At 46.8% G+C, this 16316-nt stretch overlaps 1 long non-coding RNA gene across 1 annotated transcript; it reads right to left on the reverse strand.

Annotated features, from left to right (window-relative positions):
• Nucleotides 1-1076: 1076 nt before the first annotated feature.
• On the reverse strand, nucleotides 1077-15830 carry LOC145823119 (uncharacterized). Its single transcript, XR_014365278.1, has 2 exons — nucleotides 15481-15830; nucleotides 1077-1639 (listed from the first exon to the last, which is right to left on the reverse strand). It is a non-coding gene; the product is annotated as an uncharacterized LOC145823119 (long non-coding RNA).
• Nucleotides 15831-16316: the final 486 nt, after the last annotated feature.

The following is a 16316-nucleotide window of genomic DNA, read 5'->3' on the forward strand; positions in this document are numbered from 1 at the left end:
GCACCCATCACAAGTGTAATTAACGACTACACTATTGTCAAACATATGGTTCTTCTAAAAACATATTTCGAAAACAACACAGGAAAAAACAAATAATAATAAATAAATAAATAAATAAAAAAGAAGTAGTCCAGAACATGAAAGTCCCCAAACATTTAAACTACAGTACCATGGCAGCACTACAAAAGTAAGTGGAAGCGAAGAAGCTTAATCTATATCAACCACACCATCACTCCCGAACAAACGTACGTCTCGTTCACGTTCCCTGCCAACATTGGCCTGCGTGTAGGCACGCTTCTCTTTTAACCAGTTGACAATGTAATCCTAGGAGAGGGACATGATGAGGTCGCGATTATCAGGTGAATCCATTATGCCGCAAGCGAATGAGAACAACTTACTACCGGGCTCCAATCCAGGCATGCTCATTAGCCTTGCAAGACAGTCCCCAACAGTGTTCTCACATTTCCTTGTGACAACATATTGCATAATTTTCAGTTCCCGACTTTGTTTGTTGACAGCCTCCACAAGGTTGTCCATGCTACTAGCGACAGTACTAGACACTGGCCGCTTGCAACGTTTTGCATTGGCTAATCCGTCAGCGGTAGATTGCGGGGGAGCATCGTCGAACAAGGAACTATCCACCACGTTCTCCCCGACAGTATCATGGCTAGCTATGGTGGTGTGCTAGCACTGAAAAGTTCCATGCCGCTGTCCTCGATTGCAATGGCCGCGACAGCATCATCATCGCGTAGTTCAGTTGGAGTCCATGCATGTTTACCCGTCGCAACTGTGCCAAAGTACACCCGTTCCATGAGCTCCAAGTGCTCTAGAGGATTCATCTTGAACTTAGCACATCGGTTGTTCATTTGAGACAAAAGAATAGACACATTCATATTGTATAATGTTTTACTCAAAAAATAATCAGTTCCAATAATTATTCAGACACAATAATTGAAAACATGCAAATAAGTGTAAACGCATGCAAAGTTGTGCGGTGCACAAGAAAGAATTTTAACAATGTACCAACTAGTAATGAAAACATTAAAACTAATAATTGTAAAAGTGGCATAATTATCTTGGACGATAACTTCAATATATTCAACAATTGCTTCGATTTTAGAAAGTAGTGCCGAAAGCAAAATATTGCATTACAAATCATAAAATAGTACATGATTAAGGAAAAAAAATTATTGCACGACGTACCGCTTGCATTTTTGCCCACCAATAGTCAGAAGTTGTGAACAAACCCGTCTCTTGGTCGTACCCAAGTCTTATCAACCCTTGGCTAGCATTCTCCAACTTCTTTCACGCAACCCAATCTTTCTTCAAGTTGTCATACTTGGTTTTCATTTGTTTGGCCGAATGCAGAAGGCTGGTTTTGTCCAAGAACTTGTTAGCAACGTTCTTATACCCACTCATCGACAATCCACACGGTTGTCGATTACCCGCATCCATTTCAGCTATGACGAGTTGTTGAAACAGCTTCGTATCGTCACTGTCGAACTGGCATTTGTGGATTGCTTGTTGTTGGGTTGATGTAACTGCCTTACCTCAGTTCTTGGAAGGGGTATGGGGTGACACACGGTTTGTTGCCATGGCAAGTGCGATTGGTGTAGTTGGAGTTATGAGAAATGCAATCCTGCTTGTACAGTTAATGATGTATCAGTTTAACAAAATTGGAGTATATGTTTTTCATGTCCACATCCGAAACCCAAGTCCATAGACAATTAAATAAGTTCTACATATACTAGTACAAAACCCCAACAGAATAAGACAATTTTTATAACACTTTGCAGAAACATTATGTCATGCAGGACGTACACAGTACTGACAACAACATAGGTGATACAAAACCAAACGTACATGTCACAATATCCATGACAATGGATCACGTACGAAACAACAACATAAAAACACCGACACACAAAATATCGACGACAATCCCAAGCATACGTAGGCTCTGATCGATGCGAACAATGTCCGCACGTAACCCCGTATCGACAACATTAGGTGGGTGGTCAGTAGCAAATCTTTCACTGCGAAACTCGTCACACCAACCAACCCACGCAACACATCGTTGTCGTACAAAAGTGAAATACATAGTTAGACTGCATAATATGTGCCATAACGACAAATGAATAAGCACATGACTAACTGCATAAGAGAGGGGCAACACAAACACACCGTACAACTAGGGCAAACATAGTACATACGCCCTAGGTTTTTAGCAAATCAGGAAATCTTGATAACACAATGTCCAAAGCCACATGCACACATTCTCGGTGGCCATAACGAAGTGGCAGTTGACATGGAGGACGCCATCTCTATAATCTTATTTTTTTGGTTGCTAACCAGTCAATCTGTTTTCAGCTGCAAAATAGAATCTACGGTTGGGTCGACGGTGTTTTGTCAATGGTTTGATTATTTTCATTTATTTGTGACATTCATGTTCGTTAGTTACATTCATTGTGTTTCTTGGGTATTAGTTAACAACCTTTGTACTGTGAATAGTATGGGTAATTCTGTACTAGTTCTATCCCACTATGTGAATATAAATATTTTTGTAGAAACAAGTCTCCCCTTGTGTAAATTTTTATCTAAAGAATTCATGTCATTTAGTATTAGAGTTAACTAGCACGTTGATTATGAGATTGAATAAGCTTCTCGTCTAACATAGAATTATAAACATAAATACACGCACTCAATAATGGAGGCTACGTCACTATTTTGTTTTAAAGCGTGGACAAAGTAAACACTTGAAAATCCACACCTTTTTACCTACGAGATAATGTACGATAATTAGTGATTAAAATTATTTATCATGAATCTCTGGACAATGGTCTTGCTATAGTAAGTCAATGAATTAGGTTCAAATGTAAAACCAAAAGATATCGTTTTAGGTTGTGTAGTTTAAAACATATGCAATAATTTTAAAACTATTTCACTTTAATTTGAAACTCAAACTATTAAACTATGTATTATGTTAATGTGCCTTATCCTGATTTATTTTTTTTTTCAAAAAAAAAAAAACATAACAAATGATCCTTATTATCACGTAATTATAGTGACATTGCAAGTACAACACTACTGCATAAGATTAACATTCATCTAAGCCAACAGATGATGAAGATAATTGATTGGAACCTGGGTTAAATACACACATGCTAAGACCTTGGTTTTTCTTCCCTTTTGCCGTGTTGGTCAAATGTGCATTTTTTGAGCATATGTTGCCTACCAAATCTAGCAATGATTTGAGGGGCAAACATGTGAAGTAGTTAAGCAAAAGAGACCTTTAACATGTTGTGGTCCATTTATATATACTCATTTGGAATGAAAAATTATATCACATAATTTGTAATTGTAAAATTATCAGCATTATAATATTCTGTATAATTTTTCTATATAAAAGTTTTGTAAGTTTAAATTTTGCCACATATCCTGATGAAGTTTCTACCTTTTTCGTTTTCAACTTTGTCACACTAAACTTGTGTTTGAATCAACCATTTCAGTGGAGATTTCTGGAGGGAAAAGGAGAAGAATGGAAAAAGTGATTAAAATGAACAGATTGGTAGATCCTACATTAACATCTGAGAGGGAAATTAATGATCTGAATTTGGGAAGGTGGAATTAGCCGGACAGATTGGGCCGAACGAGGTTAGGCCGAGGTATTTGGCTCCGAGATTGGGCCGTGACCTTGCTCGGTAATGGCAAAGGCCTTGTGGAACCGAGCTACCTGATTTCGTTGGCACGGAGACCAGGCAGGTTAAGGTTCAGTCAGGTAAGGGTTCCACAACTCGCGCGTTGCTCGGTTGTAATACACGCGCCCTCAGCCCAGCACGACCAAGTTGATCAACCTCCATCTCGGCTTCGTTGGAATGCAGTCGAGCACGTATAGAAATGAGTCCGGTTGAAGGAGCATTACCCCGTCAACTGTGCTTGGGCTTGAAGTGGAGTATGGCCATTGGTAGCCGAGATAATGTTGCCCGATTGCCGAGCTCCCAGTAGAGTGGGCTGGCAATTGGGTTAGGTGATACTCAGCAAGATTTGTGCTGACAGATGGGATAGTAGAACCACGTGTCGAGAGATCACTGGGAGTAGATTTGGGGCGCAGAAGATATATAAGCAAGTCTGCGCCCCCATGCTGGAGACAAGACATTTTTGGTGAGATAAACACTAAACACAATTCTCTCCTTTCTCTCTATCTATCCCCTAGTATGTGTTCTAACTTGACCGTCGAAGGAGTTTTTCGGCCACACACCGCCGGGTAGCTCACCGCCTTTGTGTACGCAGGTGATCGGATAGAAGCGGAGCTTGGAAGAAGGGAGTACGGGCTTGCCTAAATATTTGATCCCCGTACAATTGGCGCCGTCTGTGGGAAACTTTGCAGATAAAACCTTGTCTTCCAAGCTCATCCGATCGCTTTCTGTGGCGAACAACGAAGAGATTCCGCTGTCCGCCATCGATGGAGCCACTCCGGAGTCAGGCAGACAGAGAGAGAGACACCCCACCATTACTCCAATAGGGGACTTGGAGACATTCCCAGGAGGACAGTCGGGAGACGCGCGGGATAAGTGCGGAAGAAGTCATGGTCATTCACGGAGTCCAGACGGTCACCGGCGGAGGAGAGACTCACACGCCAAACGTTTGGAAAATAAGCTGAAGGACCAGGACGTCGTCATTTAGCGAATGGTGGCGGAGATGGAGGAGCTGAAGCGGCATGTCAAAGGGAACGGTGTAGCTAGAGTGGGAGACCACAGTGAGCGCACCCAACCCCGCCGTTCAGGTAGTCAGAGTCAGCGGCACACATCGTCCATCTCTATTACCAGAAGTTACAAGGTTGGTGATTCCGATGTACGCGCAGAGAAGTCCAGCGCGCAAGATAGCACTTACCAGCCCTCACATCCGGCGACGACGTCGAGGTACACCTATTCCGCTCGATCAGAAGATTTGTGGGCAGTCTTGGAGAAACGGGCTCGCTGGCGGGAGGCACAGAGGATACCGGCTTTCCAACGGTTATCCTACGGGGTTCACGCCAGCAAGGAGGTCGGAATGCCTCCACCCCGCCTAGCGGCGCCACTCCTTGTGGATTCCGACTTGGCATGGTTGAGCGCCATCCCCTTCTCCCTGGAAATAGAAACAACACTACTTTCGGCAGGCTTCCACCAGCCAAAGTTCACGCTTTACAACAGAAAGACCGATCCTTACATGCATGTAAGCCACTTCCGACAGGTCATGGCCGGACATAGGCGGAATGATGCTCTTATGTGCCTCATCTTTCCGTCAAGTTTAGGCGAGCTGGGCTTGAAATGGTTCGAGCAGCTGCCGGAGGGGAGTATTGAGAGGTGGCATCAGTTGGCCGAAACCTTTGTGACGCGCTTCAAAACCAACACTAAAACACCTAAAGAAGTTGATCACCTGCTGAGTGTCAAGATGGAGTCGAGCGATACATTGAAGGCATACAACTCTAGATATTAGGAGACTCTCAACGAGATCTTGGATTGCCCGGTCAACCTTGCAATCACTCAGTACAAGCGAGGCCTCCCGGTCGGACATAGACTGCGGGACTCACTTACCATACACCAGTGGACGTCCATGGGTCAGCTAACGCAGCGCATCAATGAGCACATCCGAGTAGAGGATGATGCGTCAACATCTACCGCGAAGGCGACTCCGGTGGCAACAGACAAGAGGTCAGTTGGCAAAGTGCACGCAGTTGGACAAGAGTCCAGCCGATCAAGTGACCGCGCTGAGGAATCAGACCGTGGCTCAAATCGCAAAAACCGAGGTAGGGGACGTCAGAATGACCGGGATGACTACCCCCGGGATGATGTGGCCGACGCAAACAGAAGATTGAAGGCCAGGACGGGCATTACCACGGTCTTCAAAATTTCGATCTATCGCATACTTAGTGAAATCCGTGACGAGGAGTACGTTCGATTTCCTGCTAAGTTGGGCGACGGTCAAAAGGGCTTCAATCCGCGGTACCGCTGCACGTTTCATCGGGAGCTCGGCCACCGGACAGAGGATTGTTTGCCTTTGAGGCAACACTTGGAAGAGTTAGTCACAGCCGAACACCTGGACCTTTACATCGATGGAGGTGTTAAGGCGAATCAAGCTCCGGTTGATCCGCGGGGACCGGATGACCATGATGCACCCCCACAAGGAGTTGTTAATGTCATTCACGGCATAATGGAACCGGCGCGGGTATGCGAGCTCCGAGGTATGATAAAGAAGGCAGAACACATGAGGGAAGTCTTGTCAGTTCAGCCTGCAATCAAGAGGGGGAAGACCGAAGAAAGAGATGTGCTCAGTTTCTCCTCGAGGGATCTAGAGCGCATTCAGACACTGCACAACGACGCCTTAGTAGTGACGCTCCACATCAAGGAGTTTGATGTCAAACGGATCTTGATCGATCAGGGAAGCTCGGTCGAGATCATGTACTACGATGCATTCAAGCAGCTCAAGCTCCGTGATACAGACTTGGCTCCGGTAACTTCGCCCCTGGTCGGTTTCAACTCACAACCGGAGTGGCCTTTGGGAAAGATTATCCTACCGGTCAAAGCGGGATCCGTAGTCAAGCAAGTGGAGTTTTGGGTGCTGCAAGTACCATCCACTTATAACCTGATCCTTGGAAGGGGATGGCTTCACGCAATGCAAGCCGTGGCATCGACCTACCATCAGGTAATGAGATTCCCCTCGGCTGTGGGGGCAATCGAAGAAATTTGGGGAGATCAAGTCATGTCAAAGCAGTGCTTCGTGACGGTCAATGGGAGCCGGGCTGCCAAAGGCTTTGTTCAAATGATAAGGACCGAGAGACCAGGAAGTTCTTGAGGATGTGGGCACCAGGGCAGAGGACAAAGCCGTTGAGGAATTAGTGGAAGTGCAAATTGATACAGAGCATCCAGACAAGTTCTTCCTGCTTGGCTCCAGCCTTACTACCCGAGAAAGGACTGAAATAGTGGAGTTTTTGATGACCAACATCGAGGTCTTCGCATGGTCGCCTTACAACATGCCCGGCCTTGATCCAAGTTTTATCTGTCATCACCTCAATGTCTTCCCCGGAGCAAAGCCGGTCATTCAGCGAACAAGGAGGTCAGCGCTGTATCACGCCGAGGTAGTTGCGGAGGAAGTGAAAAACTTGCTCGAGGCACGAGCAATTCAGGAAGTGCACTACCCTCAGTGGATTTCCAACACCGTAGTGGTGCCCAAGAAGAATGGGAAGTGGCTAGTTTGTGTCGATTATAAGACAGTCAACCGAGCTTGTCCGAAAGATAGCTTCCCTTTGCCCCGCATTGACCAGCTCGTGGACTTGACGGCTGGACATAATAGGCTCAGCTTCTTGGATGCCTATCGCGGCTACCATCAGATTGCCATGCATGGGCCTGACCAGGAGATCACCTCCTTCACGACTCCAAGGGGACTCTTCTGCTACTGAGTTATGCCTTTTGGTTTGAAGAACGCCGGGGCAACCTTTCAGAGAATGGTGACTAAGATGTTTGCTCTGTTGCTTGCCCGGACAATGGAGGCTTACATTGATGATACGGTGGTTAAAAGCCGGCATCAAGCAGACCACTTGTCTGACTTGGCCGAGATGTTCGCCATTCTCAAAAAGCACAAGCTACGCTTGAATGCGTCTAAGTGTGCCTTTGGTGTGGGGTCCGAAAAATTTTTGGAATTCCTAGTCACGAACCGAGGCATAGAAGCAGACCCCTCTCAGATCAGAGCCGTGCAGGAGTTGAAACAGCCCAGCTCGGCTAAGGACGTGCAGCATCTGACCGGAATGGCAGCCGCGCTTAATCGATTTATAAGCCGGTCATCAGATCGCTGCTGCCCTTTCTTTCAGGCATTGAAATCAAAGTTCTCGTGAAATGAAGAGTGTGACCGAACTTTGGCCGAGCTTAAGAAATATCTGTCTTCTCCGCCAATATTGGTTACACCGAAGCCAGGCGAGGAACTCTATCTTTACCTTGCCGTCTCACAGCATGCAGTCAGTGCGATGCTAATCCGAGCTGAAGGAATTAAGCACCTCCCAATCTTCTACGTCAGTAAAACCTTGCTGCCGGCAGAGTCGAGATACTTGTCATTGGAAAAGCTTGCGTTGGCATTGATGATGGCTTCAAGGAAGTTCGCACACTATTTCCACGCCCATACCATCATCGTACTGACGGAGTTTCCCCTTAAGGCCTTGTTTGAACGAGCAGACTTCTCTGGCCGAATTCTCAAGTGGGCGGTCGAATTGGGTCAATTTGATGTTAAGTTCCAACCGCGCACTGCTATAAAAGCCCAGACCTTGGCCGATTTCGTTGCGGAATTCTCACCTGGAACTCATCCGGTGTGCCCGGTCGACATTGCCGCGGCAGATGATGAGGCAAACCCAAGCACAACCGAGACACAACAACTTGGTAGAGTCGGCGACGCGGAATTTGCACGCCCCTCCGGAACACCCTCAGTCTGTACAAATCCACCGCCTGGTGATGCGATGACGGAATTGGGTATCACCGACCAACCTGCTCTGTCCGGTACCGCATCACAAAGAGAGGAAGAAATGGAAGCATTCAGCACAGAGCCTGCGGCCGGCATAATACCGCAACCTGGAGATTCACCTACGGACTTGGGCATTGAAGATCAACTTGCTAAGTCCGGTGCCGAATCACCAAGGGGGGCTGAAGTGGAACCAGTCTGCACAGAACGTGCAGCCGAACAGCCGAACAACCGTGATCTCATCGACCTTCGAAACTCTCACGACCCTTCAGAATGTTGGAAGCTCTTTGTCGGGGAGATGTGGAAACTTTTTGTTGATGGAGCGTCGAATCGTCACGGCGCCGGGCTAGGTATCGTTCTTATCTCGCTGGATGGCCTGACTATTGAACACTCTATTACCCTTGGCTTTCCAGCATCCAACAATGAGGCCGAGTATGAGACGCTTTTGGCCGGGCTCAAGAGCGCGATTCAGATGCAAGCATCCAAGCTAATTATATACAGTGACTCCCAGCTTGTGGTTAACCAAGTCTCTGGGGTTTACGAAGTAAAGGATGACAGAATGGCGAAGTACCAAGCCCTGGTTAGGGACCAAATTAGGCGATTTCAAGCGATCAGGGTCCAACAGATTGGCCGAGAAGAAAATGGCCGAGCAGATGAGTTGGCAGGCCTTGCTTCCATGGTCGATAGCGCATCTCCCAACCCTCTTTTGATTGAATTCCTTCCAAGACCCGGCATTGAGGAAGCCGGGCAGACAAAAGTACTATGCGCCGAGCTAGGTCCCTGTTGGATGGACCCTATCATCCTATTTCTTAGAGAACGGACTCTTCCAACCGACAAAAAGGAAGCACATAAAGTGCGGGTGAAGTTAGAGCGATTTTGGCTCTCTCCAGCCAGTGCTTTATACAAAAAGTCTTTCACCGGTCCCTACCTAAAATGTGTGCACCCAAGCAGCGTGGAGACTTTCTTGTACGAAATTCACGAAGGCATCTGTGGCAGTCATATAGGGGGCAGGTCCTTGGCCTACCGAGCTATTTCACAAGGCTACTGGTGGCCATGCATGCTAGCCGACGCACAAAAATATGTTCGCAAGTGTGAAAAGTGCCAGAAGTTTGCCCACCAGATCCACCAGCCGGCCAGGGAACTTCTTCCCCTCACCAGCCCTTGGCCCTTTGCGATGTGGGGGCTAGATATAGTGGGGCCGCTCCCCACCGCACCAGGCAACCGGAAGTTCTTCATCGCCGCCACAGACTACTTCACCAAATGGGTTGAAGCGGAGCCTTTGGTAACGATCAAGGAGAAAGACGCGAAGCGCTTTGTCTGGCAGAATTTGGTACACGGATTGGCGTCCCCAAAATTCTGATCTCTGATAACGGCACCCAGTTTAACGGTCGCCTCTTCAGAGGATTTTGTGAGGATTTAAAGATTGAATTCTACAACTCTACTCCGGCTTACCCACAGTCCAATGGTCAAGCCGAGGCATCAAACAAGACCATACTTGATGGTTTGAAGAAGCGGCTGGAGAAAGCAAAGGGAAAGTGGGCTGAGGAACTCCCCACCGTCCTTTGGGCATACCGAATAACCCCTCGGCGGTGTACCGGGGAAACTCCATTTGCTTTGGCTTATGGCATGGAGGCGGTCATACCTTTGGAAGTTGGCATGCCCACACTCAGAAGCGAAAGTTTTGTGCCTGAGCTGAACGCCGAGGCCATCGCCTTGGAACTGGATCTAATGGAAGAGCGATGGGAAAAAGCTCTCATCCACGTGGCAGCCTACCAACAAGAACTTTCAATGAAATACAACAAGACGGTGCACCCCAAACCGTTCAAAGTTGGTGATTGGGTCTTGAGGAAGGTCATGGGCAATACCCTGGTGCCAGGAGAAGGCAAGCTAGGGGCAAATTGGGAAGGACCCTACAAGATAACCGGTCTGGCAAGCCAAGGGGCATACCACTTGGAGGATCTGGATGGTAGAACAATACCCCAGCCGTGGAATGCGGCCAACCTCAAACTGTATTATTTCTAGCTTTAGCCTTCTTTTTGTGCAAAGGAATTTTTTGGCTTACACTTCAGAATGTAATTCTTTTTGTCAATATATAGAAGTGTCTTCTTTGCCTTTAGCATTTTGTTCTTTGCTTTTTAAATACCCAATCGAGATGATTTATTCCGGTTGGAAGAGTGGATGACTTGTTCGACATAGGATTCCCAACCGAGATGATTTACTCCGGTTGAAAAAGTTGATGACTTGTTCAACTTAGGATTCCCAACCGAGATGATTTACTCCGGTTGGAAGAGTTGATGACATGTTCAACTTAGGATTCCCAACCGAGATGATTTATTCCGGTTGGAAGAGTTGATGACTTGTTCAACTTAGGATTCCGAACCGAGATGATTTACTCCGGTTGGAAGAGTTGAAGACTTGTGCAACATTGAAGATCCCAGCCGAGATGACTTATTCCGGTTGAAAGAGTTGATGACTTGTTCAGCTTGGGATTTCCAACCGCGATGGTGATTCCGGTTGATGAAGTTGGTGATTTGTTCAACTTTGTAATTTAAACCGAGATGTTTTGCTGAAGGTAGAATTGAAAGAAAAAAAAACCGTGCAGACAGTTGATGAAATCGGAGCTTTTCATTGATAAAAAGTAAATACAAGAGATGGGGAACTTAGCCCGGTTACATTTGCAGACAAAAAAGAGAGAAAACGCAAAACTAGTCTAAGGGGGAAAGGTCTAGGAATTCCTCATCAGCTTCCAAGTTGACCAGTGCTGTCTGGTCCTGGATACCGGTCACAGTCTGGCCGGTCTACTCCTGCTCGGTTTGGTCCTCTCCCTCAGCATCTGCCTCGACTTCTCCCCCAAGTCCTTCCTCGGCCTCAGCCTGCAACGTACTGAAGACGTCGTTGGCATATGGTATGAGGTAAGTCGATAAGAAAACAGTCGGTGGAGAGGCAAACACGTCGGTGTCAGGACCTTGACCGAGCTGTTGACAGGCAGCCTTCCATCCAGCTTTGAAATAGATGTCCTGGGTGGCAAAGACTTGTTTTTTATAGCTGTCTTCTGCCTCTTTGAAACCGGCGTTATTGGCTTCTTCACGTTCTTTCTCCCTGGACTTTTTGAGCTCGTCCAGCTCGGCCTGGAGCGCGTCTCTCTTTTGCTTGGCTTCGCTAAGCTGGCCGAGCAACTTGTTGTTGTCAGCACTGGCGACTTGGAGTGACAATTTTGCTCGGCCTAGCTCGGTCTGGAGGCTCTAGACTTGGCTGGCAGTATCACTGGCCTTCTGCCGAAGTCGGTGGATGCGTTCCATGACCAAATGCTGCTTCTGGATGGCCTGTAAAAACAGAATTCGATCAGAGAAAAAACCGTGCAAACACTTGTGAAAATTGGAGCAGAAGATTGAGATTCTTACCCTGGTCATAGACTTCACGGCTGATTTCACCAGCCGGGTGTCAGGAACGCGGTCGCTGCCAACCACGTCGCTCGGCAGCAGCAGCGCCTTTGAGAGGTAGAAGGCAAGCAAGTGCTTACTCTCGCCTTTAACCAAAGCATTTGCCAGGATCTCTTTGCCCCGGTGTTTCAGTTGCGGCCGCCACGCTGGAACGGGGTCGACCGTGTCGGTAGGTTGCTCAGTTGTCAGCTCGGTAACTAGCTCGGCAGATGGGTCTGCGCGAGGCCTTTTGCCAGACCAGCGGGCTTCCTGTCTAATTTGCCTGGTGGCTGGAGATGCCAGGGCGACCACGGGGCCGCTTGATTGGCCGGCAGCTGGGGAACGTGTGGCGATGCTCGGTATCTCAGCTGAGGTGGCTGTGAGCAAATTTTTGATGCGGCTTCTTTTTGCCACCTCCTCGGCTTCTGTCAACCGAATTAGTGGGACGTTAGGCAAAGTTTGGGTCTGGAGGAGGTGATGGAGCGCGGAGAAAGTCTGTTACTTTACTCCGGCGTGGTGCCGAGTATCTGTAGGTTGGCGTTTAGCCGAGCAACTCGTTGCAATCCCGGTGGTTGTAACGGAGCACTGTGCGGATGGATTCAATGTTGGGGTATTGGTAGTTGGCTTGCAAGGCTTGAATAGCTGCAAGAGAAACAAGAAAAATGGTTAAGTACAGAATAATGTAGAGGAACAATTGACCAAGCAGAAGCAGACCGGTTTACATGTGGAACCGAAGTTCTTGCTTATGAACCAGCCCGGTACCTCGGCTATTTCATAATTACCAGTCACCTAGAAGAAATCGTCATCGTGCAGGTCCTTGTCCGGTGTACCGGTCACTATTTTTTCTTTGCCCGGCCTAATCTTAAGGTAATAGGCAAGACCATTGCCGGTGTGTCCAAGAGTGTACTGCCGCAATATCTCGACTAAGCCTAAGTTTGTGCCTATCCGGTTGTTAAGTTCGTGCACACCGTTTATTATTCGGTAGGTGTTAGTGGACACTTGAGTGGGTGCAAGCCCGGTACGGCGCAGGAACTCGGTGATCAATGGATTGAGTGGGAAACAAAGGCCTCATTCGACAATTGATAGCACGGTGAAGGGGCACTCCTCTCTGCCCCAAGGCGTTGTCTCAATTTCTGCAAGCTCAAGGTGGACATCGGCCGGGATGCCGTACTCCTCCCTGAACGCAACTAGGGCAACCGGAGTATCTACGAGAAATCAAAATTTCCCCATGAACGACCGGCTAAATTAGCTCGGCTGAGGAGGTTCGGCACTGACTGGTGATTGTTGGCTGCTTGGTCTTTGAGAGCCTCAGAAATGGTCAGGGGTCCCCTTGGACTCTGCAGGAAAAGGTTGTCAAGTGTAAGAGGAAGCGCGGTCGCGCGAAACGAGCTTGACTTTAGCTCGGTCATTGATTGTGCCAAACCACCTCGGTTGTGAAGGTTAGCCAAGGAGCCCGGTCGTTCAAGCGGACCAGATATTAGCCCGGTCGATCGACCAAACCCTTTGCCTACCCCGGTTTCCACTAAGGTTGGGACAAATAGGTTATTTGCTCGGTCAGATTGGCCTTTTGGATCAAATGGAGACCTGGAGCCCGGTCCGCCCCAGATTTTCTGTGTTCTTCAGGAAAAATGAAGAACACCATTCACAGTGGGAGGTTTGGGATGGTTCTTAAGACTAATGCCCTAGAAACTATGTTTTAGTGCCCTAATGTGTGAAATATTAAAGAAGATAGCAACAAAAGAGGAGTTGAAGGACTTACCAATGAAGGGCAATGACTTTTCCTTCGAGCACGAGCTCAAGAATGGCGAGAGAAGAAGGGCAGCAGCTCTGGGACGCTTGAGACGGAAGATGGTCAGTGAAAATGAAACAGAGAGAGACGGGGCACGTATATAGCCCCAATTGCCGCCCAAATTCGAATTTCATGCGACGGCTGGTTGGCTGCTCGAGGACCAACGGGAGAACGCCACATGTCCCATTGATGGAAGCGTCAAAATTGAAAAGACAGGAAGGTCAGGTGAGGCGTCGACCGAGCAAGCCAAAGAGACAGGAAGGTCAGGTGAGGCGTCGACCGAGCAAGCCAAAGAGACAGAAAGGTCAGGTGAGGCATCGACCCAGCAAGCTGAAGAGCTAGGAAGTTCAGACCGGGCAAGTTTGAATTCATGCATGTCGACTAGCCCGGTTGCCGATTAGTAAATTGAGGACCGAGGAGGTGATACCTCGGTCGGAATAGGTAATCCCAGTCACGCTTCAGCGGACGGAATTAAGGGGCAATTGAGAGGGAGATTAATGATCTGAATTTGGGAAGGTGGAATTAGCCGGACAGATTGGGCCGAACGAGGTTGGGCCGAGGTATTTGGCTCCGAGATTGGGCCGTGATCTTGCTCGGTAATGGCAAAGGCCTTGTGGAACCGAGCTACATGATTTCGTTGGCACGGAGACCGGGCAGGTTAAGGTTCAGTTAGGTAAGGGTTCCACAGCTCGCGCGTTGCTCGGTTGTAATACACGCGCCCTCAGCCCGGCACGACCAAGTTGATCAACCTCCATCTCGGCTTCGTTGGAATGCAGTCGAGCACGGCTAGAAATGAGCCTGGTTGGAGGAGCATTACGCCGTCAAGTGCGCTTGGGCTTGAAGTGGAGTATGGCCATTGGTAGCCGAAATAATGTTGCCCGACTGCCGAGCTCCCAGTAGAGTGGGCTGGCAATTGGGTTAGGTGATACTCAGCAAGATTTGTGCTGGCAGATGGGATAGCAGAACCACGTATCGAGAGATCACTGGGAGTAGATTTGGGGCGCAGAAGGTATATAAGCAAGTCTGCGCCCCTATGCTGGAGACAAGAAATTTTTGGTGAGATAAACACTAAACACAATTCTCTCCCTTCTCTCTATCTATCCCCTGGTGTGTGTTCTAACTTGACCGTCGGAGGGGTTTTCCGGCCACACACCGTCGGGTAGCTCACCGCCTTTGTGTACGCAAGTGATCGGATAGAAGCGGAGCTTGAAAGAAGGGAGTACGGGCTTGCCTGAATATTTGCTCCCCGTACAACATCCATCCATCCTTCCAAACAGATCCTCAATATCCTAAATTAACAAGTAATTCAAATCAAAGCAACCAATTTAAAAACAAAGCTTTTATATTTTTTTTCCCAGCAAGTGCAATAATTGTTAAAAGTTCAAATGAAGGTTGATCATACAAAACAGAACCTGTTAGAAAATTAGAACATAATTGAAAGCATATAATATAACACTGATCAGAGACCAAGAAATCAAATAAATCCAAACAATTAACTGTTAGAAGTTCCTTTTCAGAATCGCAAAACTACTAAAAAGGTTGTTGCTGAATCTTATTGATACCCACAAAAGTTTCAGATTTGGGTTTTGAAGAACAAGAAGGGTTTAGTGAAAACTAGAAAATTTATGCAAATCTAAAAATCTTGTTTCTTAATCCAAGTGTTATACAACAACATCAGCATACAACTGTTATATGAGAGTTGATCCCTTATTTTTTACTCCAATTTTTCATGAAAATGGTTCTGGAAATAAGAGTAACCAGACAACAACAGAGGAGGGTTTCGCGCCTTACCTGATGCTGCAGATCCAGCGACCACGAGGACGTGGAGGACGAGTCTGGACGCAGCGTCGGCGACCGACGATTTCGTCGTAAGTTGTGGAAAGGAGTTGCAGAGGAGAGCAGCGGTGAGAAAGAGGAATTGGTAGCAGAGGAGACGAGGTGAAAATGAGTAAGTGTTTTGCCCTAGGACCAAATTGTTAACATGGAAGGTAGTTACGTAATTTCACAAGTTGGCATTTTTAGCACTTCCCAAAGCGTTTTCTTGCGTTTCTGGCTGCCCAGCTGCGTTTTTGTGTTGCTGCAAAACGCAACTTTTTACTCTCATCCCAAATGGCTTCTATGTCACTTCGATGACTATGTTTCTGTGAACAGACATTTGAAATTGAATTAATAATTTAATAAAATATATAATTATATTTGGTTAAGAAAATTGGGGGTTCAACTACATAATATCCCCTCATATGGGAGTGTATAAAATCTCAATAAGGGTTAAATTAAAAAGAGGTTTAAATTAATAAAATTTTATCAATCCTTCAAAATAATAACACAAGTTAAGTAATAACGTAATTCCTATGATGATACTAACTACCCCCACTAAATTTAGACTCTAATTTAAATTGAAAATCTTTAAAGGAATTCAAAGGTTTCCATGCATCACAAATAAGTTTATAGGCCACAATTTACATATCACGCACAGATGCCATCATCATCAACTCATATGTTCTATAGGCTTTGTTTGGAAAATAGTACAATAGGCTATTGTAGCCTCTTTTTTGAACATAGCGCTTTGTTTGGAAAACGGTACAATAAGCTATTGGTGCCTGTTTTTTGAAAATAACCAAAAAGCC

Source organism: Camellia sinensis, chromosome 3 (genome assembly GCF_055761805.1).
Source record: "Camellia sinensis isolate YWXY chromosome 3, ASM5576180v1, whole genome shotgun sequence".
In the NCBI taxonomy this organism is placed as follows: domain Eukaryota; kingdom Viridiplantae; phylum Streptophyta; class Magnoliopsida; order Ericales; family Theaceae; genus Camellia; species Camellia sinensis.